Source organism: Xiphias gladius, chromosome 17, assembly GCF_016859285.1.
Source record: "Xiphias gladius isolate SHS-SW01 ecotype Sanya breed wild chromosome 17, ASM1685928v1, whole genome shotgun sequence".
Taxonomy (NCBI): Eukaryota; Metazoa; Chordata; class Actinopteri; order Istiophoriformes; family Xiphiidae; genus Xiphias; species Xiphias gladius.
The window spans coordinates 15,338,772-15,357,971 of record NC_053416.1 but is presented as its reverse complement, the minus strand read 5'-3'; the positions used below and the strand labels follow the sequence as shown (position 1 = coordinate 15,357,971).

Below are 19,200 nucleotides of genomic sequence, written 5' to 3'. Positions count from 1 at the left end.
CTTTAAGCGTTTATGAAAAAGTTAAACCACATTACTTCAGACACAGAGACATTTCTGACATCAGAAATGAATGAAATTCGGCTTGCTTCAGTCTTTGTCTGAGAAGTACACCTGCATGTTTGATTGCTTCTGAGTGTGTAGATGTGATGTGTTCTTTAATGAATTAAAAAAAAAAGCAGAGGCTGTGATCTCCATCAGATTCTTTGTTGCGGGATCGAGTGTCACAGGCAGCCTGGCTGTGTTGTTGTGTGTTTTAGGCTTTAGCGGATCTGTGCCAAGGGTTATAGAGCAGCTGTGCATTTGCCTGTCTCGGCTTAAGACAGCAAACATCTGTATGCAGTGTTGTATTGTCAGATGTGCCTCTAAGACTCTTTGAACTGACATGACCCGGCCAATCAGCCGTCCCTCTCTCTTTCTTTATCTCTTTCGGCCTCTCCTTTTCTCCTCCCTCTGCCATTTTCCTCCCAAAGCTGTTTGGAAAAATTATCTTCCCGTTGCACTCTCCGCTGGAAAAGAGAGCGGAGTAAAGGGGCACACAGAGGGGGAGAAGGAGAGAGGGCAACTGATTGCTCCTATTGTTTATGAGTGAGGCTTGCAGCCTCTTAGGGGATAATTGGCACACAAGGAGGGTAATGTGTTTGGATGGGAAGGAGAAGTCAAAGAAAGAGAAGTTAAAAGAAAGGTGGCAAACGGGCCCATGGAGAGGAGACCGTTGAATTTAAACATTTGAAATTGATGTTAATGAGTGAAACCAACATGTTCTGAAATCAAGCATGTGTATAAATTCACGTCAAGTATTTCATTTATTTGATATACACAGTGTTCTTAGTATGTGCTGTATTCTGGAGCTCTTTTTATGCCAGTTCAAAGGCAAAGGAGCCCTTGAAATCAAATTGCCCTGCAGTTTCCTAAAAATAAAACACAATATAGAATAATCTGTTTATTCCCTTGAATAAATATATATACGATTACACACGAATCAGACTATACTCCAGGTAAATAAAAACCTGAAAACGATAGCCGATAGCAAGTGTAATATAACACAGGATACTGAAAAACAAAAAAACCTTTTGAGCACTGATGCATTTTGAGTTCTGTGTAGATGTATGGTTTGAAAATTTAGAAATATTCTTTGTACTGGGGATATTTTTATCCAGGTTAGGAAAAAATCCAACAAAAATTTATCACTTATACTGAATAAAACTAATAGATGCATGTGAAATTTTTTTATTTACAGGCCCAATTCAATATTTTTGCATAAGGTTGATCATGCAAGAGTCACAACCAATTACTGTAAATACATACTTCATTTGAAACTTACCTAATCTTCTTTAGAATAAGAAGGAAAAATAGTCCATTGTATCAGATGTCTATAAAGCTAATACAGTATGTTTTTAATTTACATTTAGCTTGAGATCATTGGATAAATGAAAAAATATCTATACATTTTCTTCCAAGAAATGTACATTGCTAAAAATATGTGATGCTAACACTATTAAATAAAGATGTCGCACTTTCTTGTGTTCCTGTTTTCAAGAGCAAACTCTGCCATCATTCCCTGGCATTCATGATGTTCTTATTCTGTTTCTTACTCTCATTTCTATCTGCACCTGTCCTTTGTTTCCCATCAAACTTTGATAAAGTGCCTGATGGGAAGCAGGTGATAAAAGTTCTTTTTAAATAAACTTGACTTTGCTGTATGGAGAAGTAATTTCTAAGGCAGAGAAACAGCAAGGTCAATGTAAAGGATATGATACTACAAAGGTAATCTGACAACAATTTCCGCAGTCTAAGCCCCACAAAATCCCTCAGGTGTGGTATTTTAAAATGACAAGCCTCGCATGTCTTACCATACGACCACAAATAATCAACAAAATAAATGATGCAGAAGTCCTGCTCTTACAAGGATGACCTTTAACCAGCGGGATGACTCGTACATCACGTGGCGCAGATTGTATTTTGACAACTATCAAGCATACAGTATTATCTGAGAGAAAAGTTTGCTCTACTGCGTCATCAAAGTGAGTCCTGCACGTCCCTCTGTATGTCTGTGTCTCTGTTTCATATTCCAGTCACAAGCCGCGTGATGCAGCTGCTCAAACGGTACGATTTGGTATTTTAGAATTTTTTTTGGGGCTCGATAAGTTTTGTGCCTCGAGGTCTGTCTGGGATGGGATGCTGCACACAAACAACATGTATGCTCAACACGCTCACGACCACAGTCGTTTTAGCCTGATACCCATGATGAAAAAATGGAATATAGAAAAAAAGAATAGAAACATTTACATTCAGCTTGCAAGTGTGCCGAAGACGCTGGCAACATCTTGGATTGCTCACAGTGCACCTCCATCGGTACATGTCTACATGCTTGTGTGCGTGTGTGTTACAAATTAGCGTACTTGTAAGACTATTATTTGCGATATTATTTTGTGTGAGTGTGTGTGTAGGTGCGTGTGTGTACAGTGTGTCTAAATTGGAAGGCTGTAATTAAATGCGTAGACCTCTCCACTATCTCCTCCTCCAGCCAGCGCCAGTGACGCACAAACCGCAGCACAGCCATGAGTCATCAGGCCCCCAGGATCACCACCCCTCCTTCTATCTCTCTATCCCTGCCTCCATCCACCTCTACACAGCTCTCTATAACCCTCTCTGCCTCTCACTACACATTCCTATGTCCCACTCTTTCTAAATTACCCACCATTCCTCTCCCCCTCCGGCACGCACACGATGTGAACAGCCGCTTTTTCCCTATACACTCCTTGAGATTTGTGCTCAATTTCCACCTCGATCCGACACACTCCCGTTTATCTCTCCACATCTGGCCATCGCTCTCTCTACTACACCCCCGCCACCGTCCCCCTTCACTCGATCTGTCTTTACCTTTTTTATCTTTCCTGTTAACCTCTCCACTCCCACCCGTGAAACGGTGGGTTATTAAGTTTGCCACAGTTGGGGGCAGAAGGGGAACAGAAGGTGACAGCGGGAACAAAAAAAAGGGAGGAATGGCGAGACATAAGAGAAGGGCTGAATCCGTGAGGAGAAAAGAGTGGGAATAGTGGGAGAAGGCAGCGAGCAAAAGAGAAGAATTGACAGTGTGCGCAGTGCGAGGAGTAGAGAAGGCTGCGAACAAGTGAGGGGGACAAGGGAGAGAGAGAGAGAGAGAGAGGGAGCGTATGATTTGAGGCATTTGCCACCTGGCGTCCTGAATCATTATCTGACTCATGCTAATCTCTTATCTTCTCAACCAAACACACACCGTACACACACACCGTACACACACACACACACACACACACACACACACACACACACTACTAATATTTCTAAAAAAAATTAGCACTAGCAGTTTTTTTGAGTATCAGACAGCGCAAGAGAAGACGAGTCAGGGGGCAGCGGAGAGTGAGGACTGAGAAAGACTCAGAGGACAGAGAGGAAAGAATCTCTCTCGACTGTCTGACGAAGTCGCCGACGCGGTTTAAGAGGAAAAAGGGGATGTTTCATTTTCCATCTCTCTGAGTGTTTATGATATGAGTAGGAAGGGAGAGCATATTAAATGTATGACTCATAAATGTGTGTGCCTCTGTGCCCCACCAACGCCCTGCAGAGAGGGTTGCATCCACTGCTGCAGGAGGGGTAAAAAAAAAAAAAAAAAAAGGCAATTTCGTGCTTTACTTGGTGTGGTTATCCAATTAGTTACACAAAACATGTGGCTGAGCGGATGTATGCCAATATGCTTCTGTTCCTGATAGATGTTTTATCCCTGGGACAGCCTTCACAAATATGTAGCAAAGCTGTCTGACGAAATATTACATTTTGAGTGCAATAGTTTATGCATTTGGTGTTAGTTGTTTCAGTTTGACAGAGGGGATCATGCACTATTATCCTCTGAGCCGACAGTGATAATTCAAGGTAGCCTGCTCACAGATGCCATAAGCTCTGTGTTCATTAACAAAGCCACGCGGCTTGATTGTACAAGGGTTTCCCAAAGTGTATGTATTATTTATTATCTTGTTCCAGCACGTACACATTAATCATGTATACATCCTGGACATTCCTGATAAAGCCACCTTCCTTTTCACAATTTGAATGAACCCAAAAATTATATGTGTAAATCTTTATTTGCAATAGGCTTTATCTGTAAAAAATGATATTAAAAAACCCCACTGCTCTATTACGAAATAATGTATAAATGTGTCTCTGGAGCAGTTTACTTAAAGACAACGATGGTTTGGTACAAAAGAAGTTGTGTGCCACCTCCTCGTTCTGCAGCTTCGAAATCAACACTGAACCTTTCAATGTCGATTTCAAACTTTGTGATTAACAACAGGGACACCGGTTGCATACATATGTGGGGAACAAACAACACAGCTCTCACTTTGACACTGATAATCCAAAATCCAAGCCTTGCAGTGGGCGAATGACTCAACCTTATAACACTAGGTGCTACTCCAGTGGAGTACCCCACATTTATTTCAAACATTTGAAATTTTTATGGCTTGAATTTCATTGCCTCAAGCTGACTTTGAAGAATACAGACCTTTAATAGCCCAGGAGAGTCAAGCTCACAAAAAAAATGATGCCTAGCAAACACCGTCAGTTGGTGATAATATCAGTGAGTGTGGGATTTAAATGATTGCCTCGAGCTTACATAGCCTAATTTCTGAATATATCTCTCAGCCTAAGCTTGTCAGAGTAGCTACACAAAGTGATATACTTCGATTATGTGTGCAGAAAAAAAACTATTAATATTCAAGAAATTAAAGCAGATTTGAATTCCGTAATAAGGAGTTTATCCGAGAAATGTAGCCTTACATTCCTTCCGATAAAGATTCTGCTTATTCTGAGGCTTTTTTAAGGATCCCTGTGGATCTGAGTCACCTCAACTTTAATATCTCATTTGTGGTCTTAGTATAAGAGCATGTCTTTATTCGAAATATCCTCTGTCTCCAGCTATAAGTGTCAGGTAAACTGCTGTGAAACTAAACAAAGAACTAAAGAACTACACCTTCAATCACTTTTCTGTATGTTATTGGATAACGTGGACACAGATATTGAATGACAGCCTCTTATTGTTGCCTTATAGCAATATCTTCGGTTCGGTTTCAGCAGGGGACCATTGCTACATGTCGTTCTAATCCATCTCCTGATCTTTCCTGTCTATCTCTACTGTCTGCTTTCAATTAAAAATTAAATGCCAAAAAAATAACGCTAAAAAATATCAAAAATCTGCCTGTATTCATTTCTGCTCTCATGTTTTATGAGCATGTCAAAGAAAGCAATAAAACTGCATTGTTCTCACTAATATCCAACCTATTTTTACAATGAGAGATTAGTACAACAGTTACATTTCCTCAAGCTCTTACAAAAACTGCGTCCCAAATTCTAAACTAAAACAATAAAAGTAGGCCACATTAGGCCCATTCTGTCTCATGCTGAAAGAGAGAATCTTTTTCTCACTGTCCTCCACATACTGCCGAGCATCCCGTAGACGACAGGTCCTTATTGTTTTTGTGTTAAATGCTTTTGAAGTAGTCTCCACGCTGGGATTAGTAAGGCAATTTTGCCAAATGTGTTGAAATGCGGGCTTAAAACCTGGCCAGTTCAGGTTCCCGTTGACAGAAATTTAGCCTGTTTAACCCGGTCGGAGTACACCTGTGCTTCATGCTGATGCATGTTTGTGTGAAGGTTTGCCTGTTGTAATAATGCTTCCCCTACCCCTTTTCATTTCAGATCATGACTGTAGCTGGGCAGTGATCTATGCCCTTTGTGGTCCTTGACTCTTGCTGCCTCCTCGCCTCTGGTGGTAGCTGTTGTTCATGGTGACTGCTGATGTTCCTGCAGGCTTTACAATCCTCCGTTGACCTTCATAACAACAAACGGCAATATGAAGTAAGTCATCATTGCTTGCTGGTGCCAGATTCACATGCTAATCGAATCAACCTCCTAGCTGTGTATATTCTATGTACATTGTTGTACTCTATTCTGCTATCGATATCTCTCTGTGTGGCTTACTCCAAATCTTTGCCATTTTTCCCAGTGAAGGTTTATGAAACTGTTCTCTGTTCTTATTTATGATCTGAGTTTGGTGGTGTTTCCATGGATTTTTTTTGTAATTGTCATACCATCATAGCTTACTGGGGCACTTTAAATCAGCAGAACCACTGATAATGTTATTAATAAAACCTACTATGATAAGTCAAAATGTCTGTTTCTAAAAAGGCCTATGGATTCTTTCCCATGTGATTATCTTTGTGAATCAGGATTGTTTTGAAAATGAATTCTATGCAACCTGTTGTTGTATAAAAAGGACTAGGTCAAATTATGGCTGGACCACGTATGGTCAATGGGTGAAATTGAGGACATAGTTAAAAACTGTTTTGGAACTGCTGTAAACAACTTCTTTCAATAGAAAGTAGTTAAAGCCTACTGGAAAACTCACTGAATGTCGCTACATGACGCAATACACCAATTAGCATAATCATGACATCATCGTATCTTATTTACATTCTGCCTACTCTCAGCCGGTTTCGGTCCTTTATCTGTTTGCTCACATATACAGTATTTTTCATAAAGCTGAATTCCCAATAAAGCTGTTCTCATATACATGTTTTTCTGTTTCTGTTGTCAGGCAATGGAACTGGTATGAAATAGTTACTGAAACACAGCCCATTAAGAATACATGTTAACCAGCAGTCACTTCCAAGCCATTTCCAAGCTGCTGCTCTGCTAAAATCCTGATTTTATAACCACGACGTTGTCTGACAAAATCACCGTCCACACAATGGCTGTGCTGTGACTTTGGCTATATTTACCTGTAAAATGTTAACTCAGAGAGAAAGTTAGAAGTTCATTCCCATCTGTGTCAGATCCAGTACGGTCAACTGAATGACGCATAGAGAGGTGTGGCTGCGGAGGGAAAGCCCGACCTCAACCTTGCGTGGCAAAACTGGCAACTGTCTTTTAGGGGAAGTAGCTAAGGTCTGTCCAAAAAGTCACTATATTTGTCGCTACGAGCTTTTTTGGAAAAAAAAAAGAAAAAAAAAGACAAATGCGCAAAGTTGGTAACACCGACAATTCATTTTGAAACAGCTATGGCCTAAACCACCACAAACACCAAACTATTACTTAAAAGGACAATTTCACTTACCATTAAGCCAAACACAAAGATCATGCTGATAATTTCATCCATGTTTACCCAATCTGTAATGTTCATGACCACATCACAAAGACATATTGTGGAACAAGCAACCTTTCACCCAACCAATGCTAATTACATTAACCCACAAACACAGTCACCACAAATGTAAAAAAAAAAAGAAAAAAAGAAAATACAATACCTTTCGCACTTAATGAAGCTGTACAAATAGCAGAGGAAGCAAAAAAAAGGCTTACCAGTGCTGACAAGGGCTGTCTGATGTCTCAAAAATTCCCCCAAAGAGCTCCTCTGTCTATGAGAGCAAACAGAAACTTGCTCCCTGACGATAATGTCTGCAGTTTCATCCATATAACTGAAAAAGACATCCTTATTTTTTCTGATTTGCATCTGCTTGGCATAGGCCACAATTTCAAGTAACTTTATTAGAATGTTTTTTACTTTAGTTTCTATGATTTTACAGTAATTTGGGGTTTGTCTTCAACATACAGCCTGATCTAAGATAAATTAGATCCATAATCATAGTGTCTTTGAATAGTTAATCTCTGACATGTAAGGCAACAGACAATCGAGCAAATAGAGAAGCTCAGGCACTTCTGTTTGCTTTGGGAGCGATCTTTACAAAGTTACCACCGGCACTCCACTTGCCGCGCTGACTGAAGCACTGATTCAATATTATGTGGTTACTGAAATCCTTTAGTTCCTTTCTCCAGCTAGAAACCTCATCTTTTATGAATACTTTGCAAGATTTTTTTCGCATCTGATCTACACTTGTACACATTGAATACAGCTTATGATCATGCTGGTCTATACTTTAGAGTATAGGTACAATAATGTCAATGATGACTAAGAATTAAAGTCAGTGAGTAACCGCTTTTATAGATGGACACCAGTGCTACAGTAGCCCACTCAAAAAGGTACATAAGAAAACAAAATAAATAAAACATCAACTAAAATGTTAAGCATAAAATGAACTAAAAACTAGGACCAAACTCAATGACAGTGCCTAGTGATATTCTGCACATGGTTAGTGCATATTATTGTTATATTATTGTCTTGCGTTGGTATGGCAAGGTGGTTTGTTGGAACTGCATAGATGAGTGCTTTGATTACTGTGATTTAATTGGACATTGGATAATAGTAACAACAACAATAACAAAAAAAAAAAAAAAAAATTGGCAGTTGCAAAATAACTGTCTCAAAACTTTGTCTCTATTTTCCCTGCAGTTAATACCAAATAACCTATTTAATTCAAAGAGATGTTCAAGAAATTATTAGGAAATTACCCCTAAAATAAAGAGCGACTGAATCGATACATGCACATGTTCTTGTACGAAAAGAAATGAGCATCCATCAAAAATAGTAAGTCTTGCTAATTTATGCTACAATTTACATGGAATACTATGGTACAGACAGTCAAGGCCTTTCTGAACTCCTCTGGCTTTTCATCTATGGTTCTTTTCTAGTCGATCATTACAGCCTCACAGAGCCCCAGATGTGGCTGCAGACTCTTGACAGGTACATTAGTTTATTTAGATCTATCGACATTTAGGTTAAATCGGAATGTTTCCCCGAAGAAAACTGGACAGGATTGCTCACTGGAAGCACTGTGATACAGTCCTCTGGCAAGATAAACATTAGGTATTCCTCAAGCTCAACTGGTTCTGTCCATCAGGGTCAGTAAAAAATCTAAAGTGCACCAGTTTATTAGTAAGACATCTGTCCAGATCTGGCACAGGACAGGCACAAGAGAAAAATGTTTCAATTACAACACTATCCGATTTCCTGTCTGTATGAACAGATCCCTAAATACATCACTGAGTTGCCTGATTGCATCAAGTCTGTGACCAAGACAGCTGACAAAAGACCTTTTCATGCCAAGTCCCAAACAAATTTATAGTCCGTAACACTGATCAACATTTCACACAAAGTCCAGCATGTTTATTCTGTTAAAAGATATGCAGCGAAAAAAAAATGTGAAACTAATGAGCTATGATGCTGCTTCAAAGCACAGGAGATATTGTGAATGTGAAATATCTCCTGTGCTTTGTGAATGTGGCCAGGAATTCCACACTCGTCATGTATTTTATTTCTTTTTTTCCCGTTTGACCAATTTCGTTACATAACTCTTTTTCTCCACAGTGTATTAGAAAAACAAAGGTTGGGAAATGCAGTGTCCACGTACAATTGTGTAACAACCTGAGTTATTGTCCCAGATTACAGCAAGGGAGGCTTCTTATTATGCTACGCTTTTGCTGTTGTCTTGTTCGTAGTAACAAATGATGAGGCTGTTTGGTTTATTTATAACTGATGGAGATTCCCGAGTTTTTGCGTTGGATAACACACTGAGCCTCATTTAAAAGTAAACTTTCAAATTTGAACTCATTCTGTAAGAAAATGCTTCTGGGACAAGCTGCTGGAAGAAGAACTGGAGCTGGAACTGTTTTCATTTAACAACAATAAAAATAACATAAATATATTATAAATAAGACAAATAACGCCTGGAAATTCTCCCATATATTAGTGCTTCGGCCGTCCTCCTTTTCTTGTTTGCTTTTTCTCTACTGGCAACGCCATGTCTTGTTCTTTCTCAAGCACACCGGCAAGTACAGATAAGCATGCTCATGCCTGGAAATACCACATATAGAGGAGAGATACAGAAGAGAGGGGAAACAGAAATTATAATAGAGGAGATGATGGGTTGAAATAAGAGAGAGGAGACAAGAGAAGTGTTTATGAAATTCAGTTACATTTACAAAACACAGCTTTGTTTCAGGGAGATCAGTGTTGGGATTAACAGAAGTGACAGATAAAGAAATGGGAAATTTCATTGTATGTTTATCTAGAAAATGGATATTGTGAATACTGAGCTGGCTGGAAATAAGCTTTTATTCAGTCTTTTACTGCCTGAATCCTTTTACATTTACAAGCTCAGGTTTGACCCACTGGCTACACGGAAGACTGTTTACGCATTCCACAACAGACAACACATCCACAAACATCATGTCCACCCTTTCACCTCAATGGATGAGAACATTTGCATGTAAATAATATCTTTTCATTTTTTTTCTGAGAGGTTTGCTAATACAAATGTTCCAAGTTGGTTTCACCAAACTCTCTTAACTGGACAAACCTCTTGTGAATTGAGAGAAAATTTTAATTACATAAAACTGGTGAATGCAACAAATTCTCTTAAATCGCTCATGTGCCTCTAAAGAATAAAACTGTTCGTATGAGTGGTTCTTGCACTCTTTTTTTTTTTTTTCCCGATCGTACTGAAACCATGTCTTTACCAGTAATGGCCCCTTACATGGTTATTGGCTTTGGATTAGATTCAGTTGACCTACAAGCATCTGGATGATTTCTTTCTATATACACATTGAAAAAGGGTCTTCATTTCATTTGCTCTAATGTGATTATACATACAACTATATTTAATGAATTTAATGTGCACTTTCTCCCTTTCTTGCTCTCTGTTTTGTTAACATTACCCTTGACCAAAGTTGTTCCCTTGTCTTATCTTAACCATTAGCTAACATCACATTACATGTCCATTCTGTGCTTTTGAAAAAGAGAAAATTCAGTCTTTGGTCACCCTAAACATTTTTGTTTAGGGTGCACTTAATTGCTTTCTTGCCAGGAGTTAGATGAGAAGGTTGATGCGCACATTGTACGGTATATACACTGTATGAAGCTCAAGCCAGCAGCCGGTTAGCTTAGCTTAACACAAAGACTGGGAACAGGGGGAAACAACTACCCTAAAAACAAAATCTAGTAACAAAATCCATCTACCAGTACCAAAAAATGCTACTAAATAAGACTGCATCCCCTTTGTTTGATCCATACAAAAACTCAAACAAAAATAACATGTTGTGGTTTTTGTGGGGGGGGGGGGTTATATACTGGACTATTTCCTTGGCCAGTAGAAGTCTTTATGCTAAGCTAAGCTAACCTTCTCCTGGCTCCCCTGGCTCACAGGGCTCTGGCTTCATATTATCAGGACAGACATCTCTGACCGAAAACAGACCTGCATTAAAAACAGTGCAGGGTGCTGTGTTGTTGGGGGTGATCCGTTTAAGGTACCAGTGAGGCAATGAAATACAATCCAGTGAGTCCAGTTTGAGAAGACTGATGCATTTAAAGGCTTACGTGTTTGTAATACTCAGAGACAGGATTTTACATCGCTGGAAAGTTATTTCATCTTTCGTCACAACGAAAGTTAAATGGTAGAAAGAGTAAATAGTAGAAATATGCCATTCGAATGCAAGTAATCCACCAGGAATGTGTATTTGCATGTATTCGAATGGCCAGTGCAGCGTCTTACCTGATGACGTCACAATGCATTGCAGCAAAATTCGAACCAGGTTCAACTTTTTTGCCAGGTGACGCTGTGTCGTTTTTGCCGTAGTCCCCTGCACTGGCACCCCCACTGCACCGCTGGACTTGCTCCATTCAAATGAATGAGAGGCCTGTGTTTTTTTCAGGTAGGGCTACTGTCAGGGCCTTACTCTCAGCAAGTAAGCAAATAAGGGCATTTCACAAAAGTACAAAAGTAAGAGGCTGAACAAGATCACATTCCTGACATGTTGCTCTATAGAACCATGTCGAAGGTTTCGACAAGGTTTGTGGAATTATTTAATTTCACCGTTTAATTCTGTGATTTAAAAACAACAAAGGTGTAGGATATGAGAATTAGGCTTCACACTTCAATGCGATTAACAGTGTCAGGAAGACATCAAATGAAAAAAAAGTATATACACTGTACTTGTATGCTAACTTTTCATGCCAATTTTGGGATTTTCATGAGCTTGATATTATTAGGTTCTATGTGATATTTTAAAAATCATTTAAAACTGCCTCCCACATATCCATGAATTGTAAAGGTTATGCGCATCTTTAAGAACCTTATCAGGCAAAGATCCTAAACAGTTTTGCAGATGGCACACTTTAGCAAAATGTATGAAGACGCTGAAGCCCTTGAAACTGCAGTCTTCCAGATACTATAATCTAATACAGCCTCATGGTATATAAATGATAAACGTTGTTATGGGACTGCGTTTCATTCTAGTTAAAAGCATATCATGCATCACACACCTTTTAAAAACAGCTTGAGTTCCTTGAGTGTCTTTGGGTCACTGAGTGATTGCTCACCACATTTAGAGAAAATGCTTATGTTAAACTCTAATTAGCACACAGGTGATAATGATTCTGCTGATTACCTAATTGACAGCTTGTACCTACACTATGTCATTAATTTGTGTTGACTCTAAATGTATATAATTCATCTTCTCTTACATTTTCAAGTCATAGTAGAGACAAAAGCCAAATTCAAATGTAGTGTAAAGTGTAAGCCTCAAGGCTCATTAAAGGTGAGACGGCCGAGCACCAGCCAAAAAGGAGAAGGTCAGAGGAACAAAAACTGAAAAAGAAGGGCTATGATCAGGCGAAGGGGGAAGAGCCGTGTTAACATTGGTGAAGCTTTCCTACGGTGGAGACTCCACGGTATTTGTCCATACAACATGTGAAGGGTTTAACCCACAGACACCTAAAAACAAAGGTTTGCTAGCACAGTGGATTTATTTGGTTGGATGTTAATTACTTTGTTAACTCTGTGTATACGTAAATAATGCAACTATTTTTGTTATTGAAGTGCATTTTAGTATGAGTTGGTAACTCCGGTGCTTCATATCGCTGCCTCATAGAATTACAGCTCACCATTTGATTAATTGTTTTTAAACTGAGTACATCGAAAGTCTTAAGATCTTTGCCCAACACAATGAAGCTTGATATCTCATTTTAAATCTTGAACCAAAATTAATCAGGGAGAGATAATGATTAACAAGTGAGAGACTGATTACATTCTTGCCTAGTTGTAACCCTGCATTAAACATGATAATTTCCCTCACCCTTGACACCTCAAGTGAGCATGCCCTATTTTGCTGCGATACCATCAGGTTGTCGAAAAAATTGTGTTAACTGGACCTTGGCTTCCTGTCTGATATCAAAATGTAGGCAGTTAATTTTGTATCGCAGCCTTCTGATAACCTTTTAACTCCGAAGCAAACCTGTTTTCCCATCTTATGGAATGTCAATAAATCTGTCAAGACATGTCAGTAGAAACATTTGTCGACTGGCTGAACAATAAAAGAGCCTGTGTTCCATTTTACAGTCACAGACACTGTGGCTCATGTGTAATCAGCTAAAAAAATAATGTCTATATAATAATATTAATTATACTAATAAACGGGTAGTAAATGAAACTTGGAGCAAGGTATAAAAAATATTGTCCTATTTAGTATGCATGATCAATAATTGTATGATTCGAGTTACTTGTCATCCTATAGCTTCTTTATCAATAAACCTTAAACACCAGTTTGTTAGACTATTGCACACCCACACACACAGAGTTGTGCGACCCTATTGTTCCTTTAGAGGATCAGAGGTTTTGTTGCTGGAGGTGCTGGTGATGAGTCACACCGGCAAATTACCGCGTTTCAAACGGCTTTCAAATTACTTCCCTTCCCGTCGGGTGGTGTGCTGATAACTGATAACAGTTTTCATTTCAACAAGGAGTTTTGGAGGACTCATCTTTCCATCTGTTTGTCTGACTCAATGTATAGCCTGTGTGTAGGCTGTGCCTGTTTGCATTAGGTCTACGGTACAGTACATACAGCATAGAGGTCAGCAATATAAGACAGACACGCTTAGAGTTGATGGAACAAGACTAGGTCCAATTCAGTTTGAAAGAGCAACAGACAATGGGGAAACGCCACCAATCAGCTGGCCGACCAATGGTGTAACTTCATCAGTCAGTCAGTCAGTCAGCGAGAGACATTCGTGTTTATAGGGCTGGCCCTACTCTTGCAGTCTAGCCAAAAATCATCAAAAGGTAGGCCAGTTACTGCTGGGACTGCTGAAGCCATAACTTTCTATGAATCCACTACTAAAGAGTCAGGTGGGAAAACATTTTAGGCTATAGCTTAAATGTCTTTGCTCATAAAAAGGCTGATTTAAGCTGACAAATGATCTCAAAGATATACAGGTTCATCCCAGTCACCTACATACAAGAAGGGTGCACAAAGGGTTTCCATGTAAATCCTCCATCGTTAATTTCATTACAGCAACATCACAGAGGTGTGGTGTAGTGGCCTTGAGGGCTCCACACACTGCATCTTAAGAAAACACATACGATAAAACAAAACACAAGCAAATGAAAAAAAAAAACAAATCTTTAGCTCTTTGACAACTCGTACGTCATTTAAAAAAGGAGGCAACATAAGTAAAACAGGCAAATTACACATGCACCAATTTGACAGCTCATGCGTGTCATAGAGAAATATGCTGCATACATCGAAACTCAAATACAGACAGAAGTCGTACCAAAAAACAAAAAACAAAAAACTGAGATTAATGTGGGGCACTCCCAAAGCTAGTGAATATGTCGACCACTCGTCAATGAAATCAGTTAGAAAACAACAGTGTTTATTTTAGTTTTAATACTCTGACTCTGTGATTTGGATATTATTGAAGATACTACCCATACTACTATCTTTAGCCTTTTACAAATTACTGTTATCTTTTATGTCACAGGTGGCCTCCACCCAGGGAGAGTGGATGGAAATGAGCTTTTAGGTACAGTGTACTTGATGCATTGAATGTATTGCATATTGTCAGTGTTGAATAAACGATAAAATCTTTTTTTTAACTTATTTGCAGCATTTTTTTAAAAATGTGATGTGATGTGTTGCCAAAGTAGAGAAGATTTCCTGCATTTATTTGTGTTTGCTTGAGTTGCAGTGCGTTGAACTCTCTGCTGGTACATGACTGGCACTTTAATCGTCTTTTTGAAGGAGGAAACATATCCGGGGCTAGATAGCTCAAAGCAACATTCTTACCTCACTAAACTCCAGAGGAACAGGTGTTCAAAATGGTGTAACGCAGGCTTTTTCTCCAGAATGTGGGCTGTTTTTGTAACAACACACTTCTAAACTTCATTACAATGTCTCATGCTAGGTTCCACTGTAGTACATTAGAGGCAGCTGGCTGCAGGCCTAGTGTCTCATCATGAGGCCTTAAATGTGCAGCACTGTCTCTGAAACTGTGTGTATGTGTATGTTTTATGTCAGGGTTGGGTTCTATTCATTTTCAATAGTGTGTTTGCTGATGCATGTGCCAGATGTCTACAGGGGAGAGGGGAAGAGATTGATGGTGAGCGCTGATGTCGCACGCTCTGATATGAGTCGCCTCATCAACCCCAAATTCATTGCCTGCTTCTGGCCTCCAACACCATCCGTCAATGATGCCACCAGTTTCTCAAAGGTTGCAATGCACATTTTACAGCTAATATTCAAGGGGGTAAATAATTTCTGAGAGGCAGACAATGAGAGAGTAGGACAACAATCGCCACAATGCGTACACATCATTCACAGGGGATCCACTTCCCAAGGGGACCATCGACTCCCACCATAACTCTTCTTACAGGCCTAATTTATGCGATAGATGTTTGACATTCAGTGGCTGTTCAGAGCTTATTCTCTCACATCATTTATATTGGCTTATAGATTCCAATATTAACACAATATTCATAAAGCTGGAGACGTTATCCCATCACAGATTACTTATGAAGGGATAGTGTTCATTCACAGCTCTGTACATGCAAACAGGAAACCATTTTTCTTTGCAGTGCTGGTAAAGGATTTAAGGGAGCTGAGAGGATGGAGGCTGCACAAAAATTGGGAACATTTGAGTCTGTGTCACTTTTGAGACTTTTTCTTTTCCTGTAAGCCACGAACATCTTTGAATTTTATTGATTTATATAGTTTTGGTGTGTTTTAATATTACAGTATAGAGTGTATATGCAACCTCCTAAAAATGATATGCATCTGTTAACATTTGGTCCAGTTTTAACTGGGAACAATTAATACTGGATAGTCAAAACATACATAATGAAGACACTGACATATTGTTGGTGTTAAAGCTCCTTGTAGTTATTAAAGTCCCTGTCCACATCACATATTCTATTTTCCCACTTTAATATTCAGGTATGTTTCTAGTGACACCTTGATTAATAACCATATTAAAGACAAGCATTTCAATATCAATGGTATCTACGCCAATACACTTTCAAAGGGAAATGCTCATATCCCTCGTTTTAATATGGTGACATTACACCTGCACTATGTCAGTGAGTAGACCAGACATCGTTGTGATTTAATGCTTATTTTCCACATAAAAAAATTCAGCTTTGGTTGCAATATTATAGTCTCTCAGTGATAAAGACATCTGTAGGCTTTTGAGTGCTACCAATGAGATACTAATTTTAAAAAATTCTCATTGCTGTCTCTCTGTTCTACCATATCACTTTCCAGATGTAAACACAGCTGCTTGATTACAAAACCCCACAATAACAGTGCAACATAACACCAGCAAACAGGTCTCACCACGTAGAGCAGATTTTGTCATATCACACTGACTTGAAAATTCTGATGTGAACAAACGTTTGACTCACAGAGACAGAGAGTCAAATAGACTTTTCTCCAAAACTGGGCTAAGAATGGACAAATTTGACTTTGTTCCTTTATCTGAACTCAGACAAATGGGCTTGATGGATGGACGTAAAAGATCCTAATACAAGCAAAGTATAACGTAATAATCAGTATTATCAAAATCATATTAGGCTTTAATTTTTTACACCATATTAATTTTCTTGTCTCCTCTGACACAAACACAAAACATTCATATCAGAAATTTCTGTAGGGTAATGTAGCTTGCAGCAAACTTTTGAAAAGCATATATAAAAGAAAACAAAAAAACCCCAGATGAAGCTGTAGATTATAGTGTGGGCGCCAGGGTCCTGCACACATCATCAAGTCCCCAGCTATGCATTGTGTTGTAGGAACCTTACAGTGCAATTACTTGTCCTTCCCTCCCCTGACAAAGTGGCGTGGGCAGAAAAGCTTCTGTTAATCATGAGCTCTATTTTATCACTTCCAGGTAGAGACCCTTCGCTGCGTGAGGGAGCTGCATTAGCACACTTGCTGAAAGATCCCCAGTCTGCATTACCATAATTCTAGCCAAAATGTCAGCAAAAACCAGGGATTTCACCATTCACTATCTCCCCTTGTTTGAAGCATGTCGATTTTTCAGCTCCCCCTGACGACCCTGCAGCCCTCCTCAGTCCAACACCAGAAGTGAAAAAGAGAAAGTTAATTAAATGGAACAAAAGGCCATCCACATGTAGTCATCGCCTCTTGTCTTAGCAGTTTTTTCAGGGAACCATCAGCGACAGCATGCCCCAACCTCCTCCAAAGGTTGTCTGTAATGTACATTACAGTAAGAGAGAGGAAGTGTATTTGTCTCTGTGCATGTGTGTGTGAGAGAGAGAGAGAAAGAGAGACAGAGCGCATAACCGAGGGAGAAATTGAACAATTACTGTGAGGTTTGTGTGTTTCTCCACTGTGTGTATTCCATTAAATGCAAGCAGTGTTAATCTATGTGAGTGGCCATACAGGCGGCAGAGTGTGAGTCCATGCGGGGGTGCGGACATGGAGTGAGGGTAAGGGGCCAACTAATGCTGAGTGGCAGTTGATAATGCCAGACCGTTATATCAGCATCTGCCCTCCGGCTCTATGCTTACCTCTCCGAGCCTGCTTCTGCCATCAAGCATTTCAACACAGACACACACACACACACGCACACAATAACATGACTGCCTTGCAAACACTCTGCATTCTGCAGTAAACAGTCCCTTGCACAAAATCTAATCAAACAGAGGTTATGTGGTGCCTCAAGCCATCGTAACAAATTACAACTTCATTTGATGTGTGCATATCTCCTCTGCTAACACAAAATGCATATTTGCACACAGAGACCGAGTCAAACCCTGCCTCAAACCTGAAACAAAGCACCATTTTAGTTTCCAGGCAGCGAGTGAGCATTTTCCTTTGCTAGTCGTACACTTCTCAGAAATACAGGTCTGTGTCAATCCTGCGGCGTAACTACGAGTTCTTGTGTGTTTATTTTTGTGTCTTTGATAAGCTTAAAACTCCCTCTAAAATGAGACATCAAAGACTTTCGATGATAATTCTGTTTGTCCGCAGATTATGTTTCTCCGATTAGGTAAGAAATATCAAAAATCTTACAGTCACATTGGTAGAGCATGACATTTTGAATCAGCCACACAATATTCACTTAATAAAGTTGGCCTCGTGTGACTCTGACGTCTGCAGCTAATATCCAATTAACCTTAGAACATCACTGATAATATAGATTCCCTGTCTGTGGTTAACTGAATGTACAGTGCAATTATTATCACACGTTACAACCCACACATACAAAGAAAATGCATCCAGACCTGGAAACAAAAGCCTTGATGCAGTGAGAAACTAAGCCGTGAGAAACTAACCTGTATAAGGACTGACATCTGAATTTAGTGGCACACAGGTCCAGAGCAGGGGCCTGGCACTGGCAAATGAAGTGTATGGAAACAAGCCTGGCTTTAACATTGTGAATCAACTTGTTTCCACATTGTCCAGCACATTAATGCCGGTAATGTCAGCGCAGTGTCTAGTGAGGTTAAAAACTTCAGGCAGACTTATTTCTCTCCACACTGCAATTTTTCAGCAAAGCTACTTAATTTTTCTCCTTGAGCTGGTATTGATACTGATCAGAATTAGAGCTGGCGAGCATAAAACTCATCATTAAGAAAAGCTCTTTTGCTAGCAATACGGCATAATATGCAGTATGGGTGCACATGCATGGATTTGTGGCTAACACTTGATGATAAGGGTACAAATCGCTTGCTTAGGTAATGCCTGACTAATGCAGGATGTATCGTGAATTACTGTTGGTCACCTTTAAGAATTATCAAGTCACTATGAGTTTATGTGATCAGTTAATATTTAATTAATCACCAATCAATGGATGTCACAGGTACTTTATAAAGTGCATATGTCCCCATATTAGATGGACTCCAGTTATAGAGAAAAGGACATGTCAGAGCCATGCATTTGATCATGCGACATTACAATTCTCATAGAAATATCAAG

General features: G+C 39.4%; 1 long non-coding RNA gene across 1 annotated transcript; it reads right to left on the bottom strand.

The window, feature by feature from the left end:
• Positions 1–8,078: 8,078 nt before the first annotated feature.
• Positions 8,079–12,299, bottom strand: LOC120802796. Its single transcript, XR_005709266.1, has 3 exons — positions 12,248–12,299; positions 11,478–11,622; positions 8,079–9,781 (listed from the first exon to the last, which is right to left on the bottom strand). It is a non-coding gene; the product is annotated as an uncharacterized LOC120802796 (long non-coding RNA).
• Between the last annotated feature and the right edge of the window lie 6,901 nt (positions 12,300–19,200).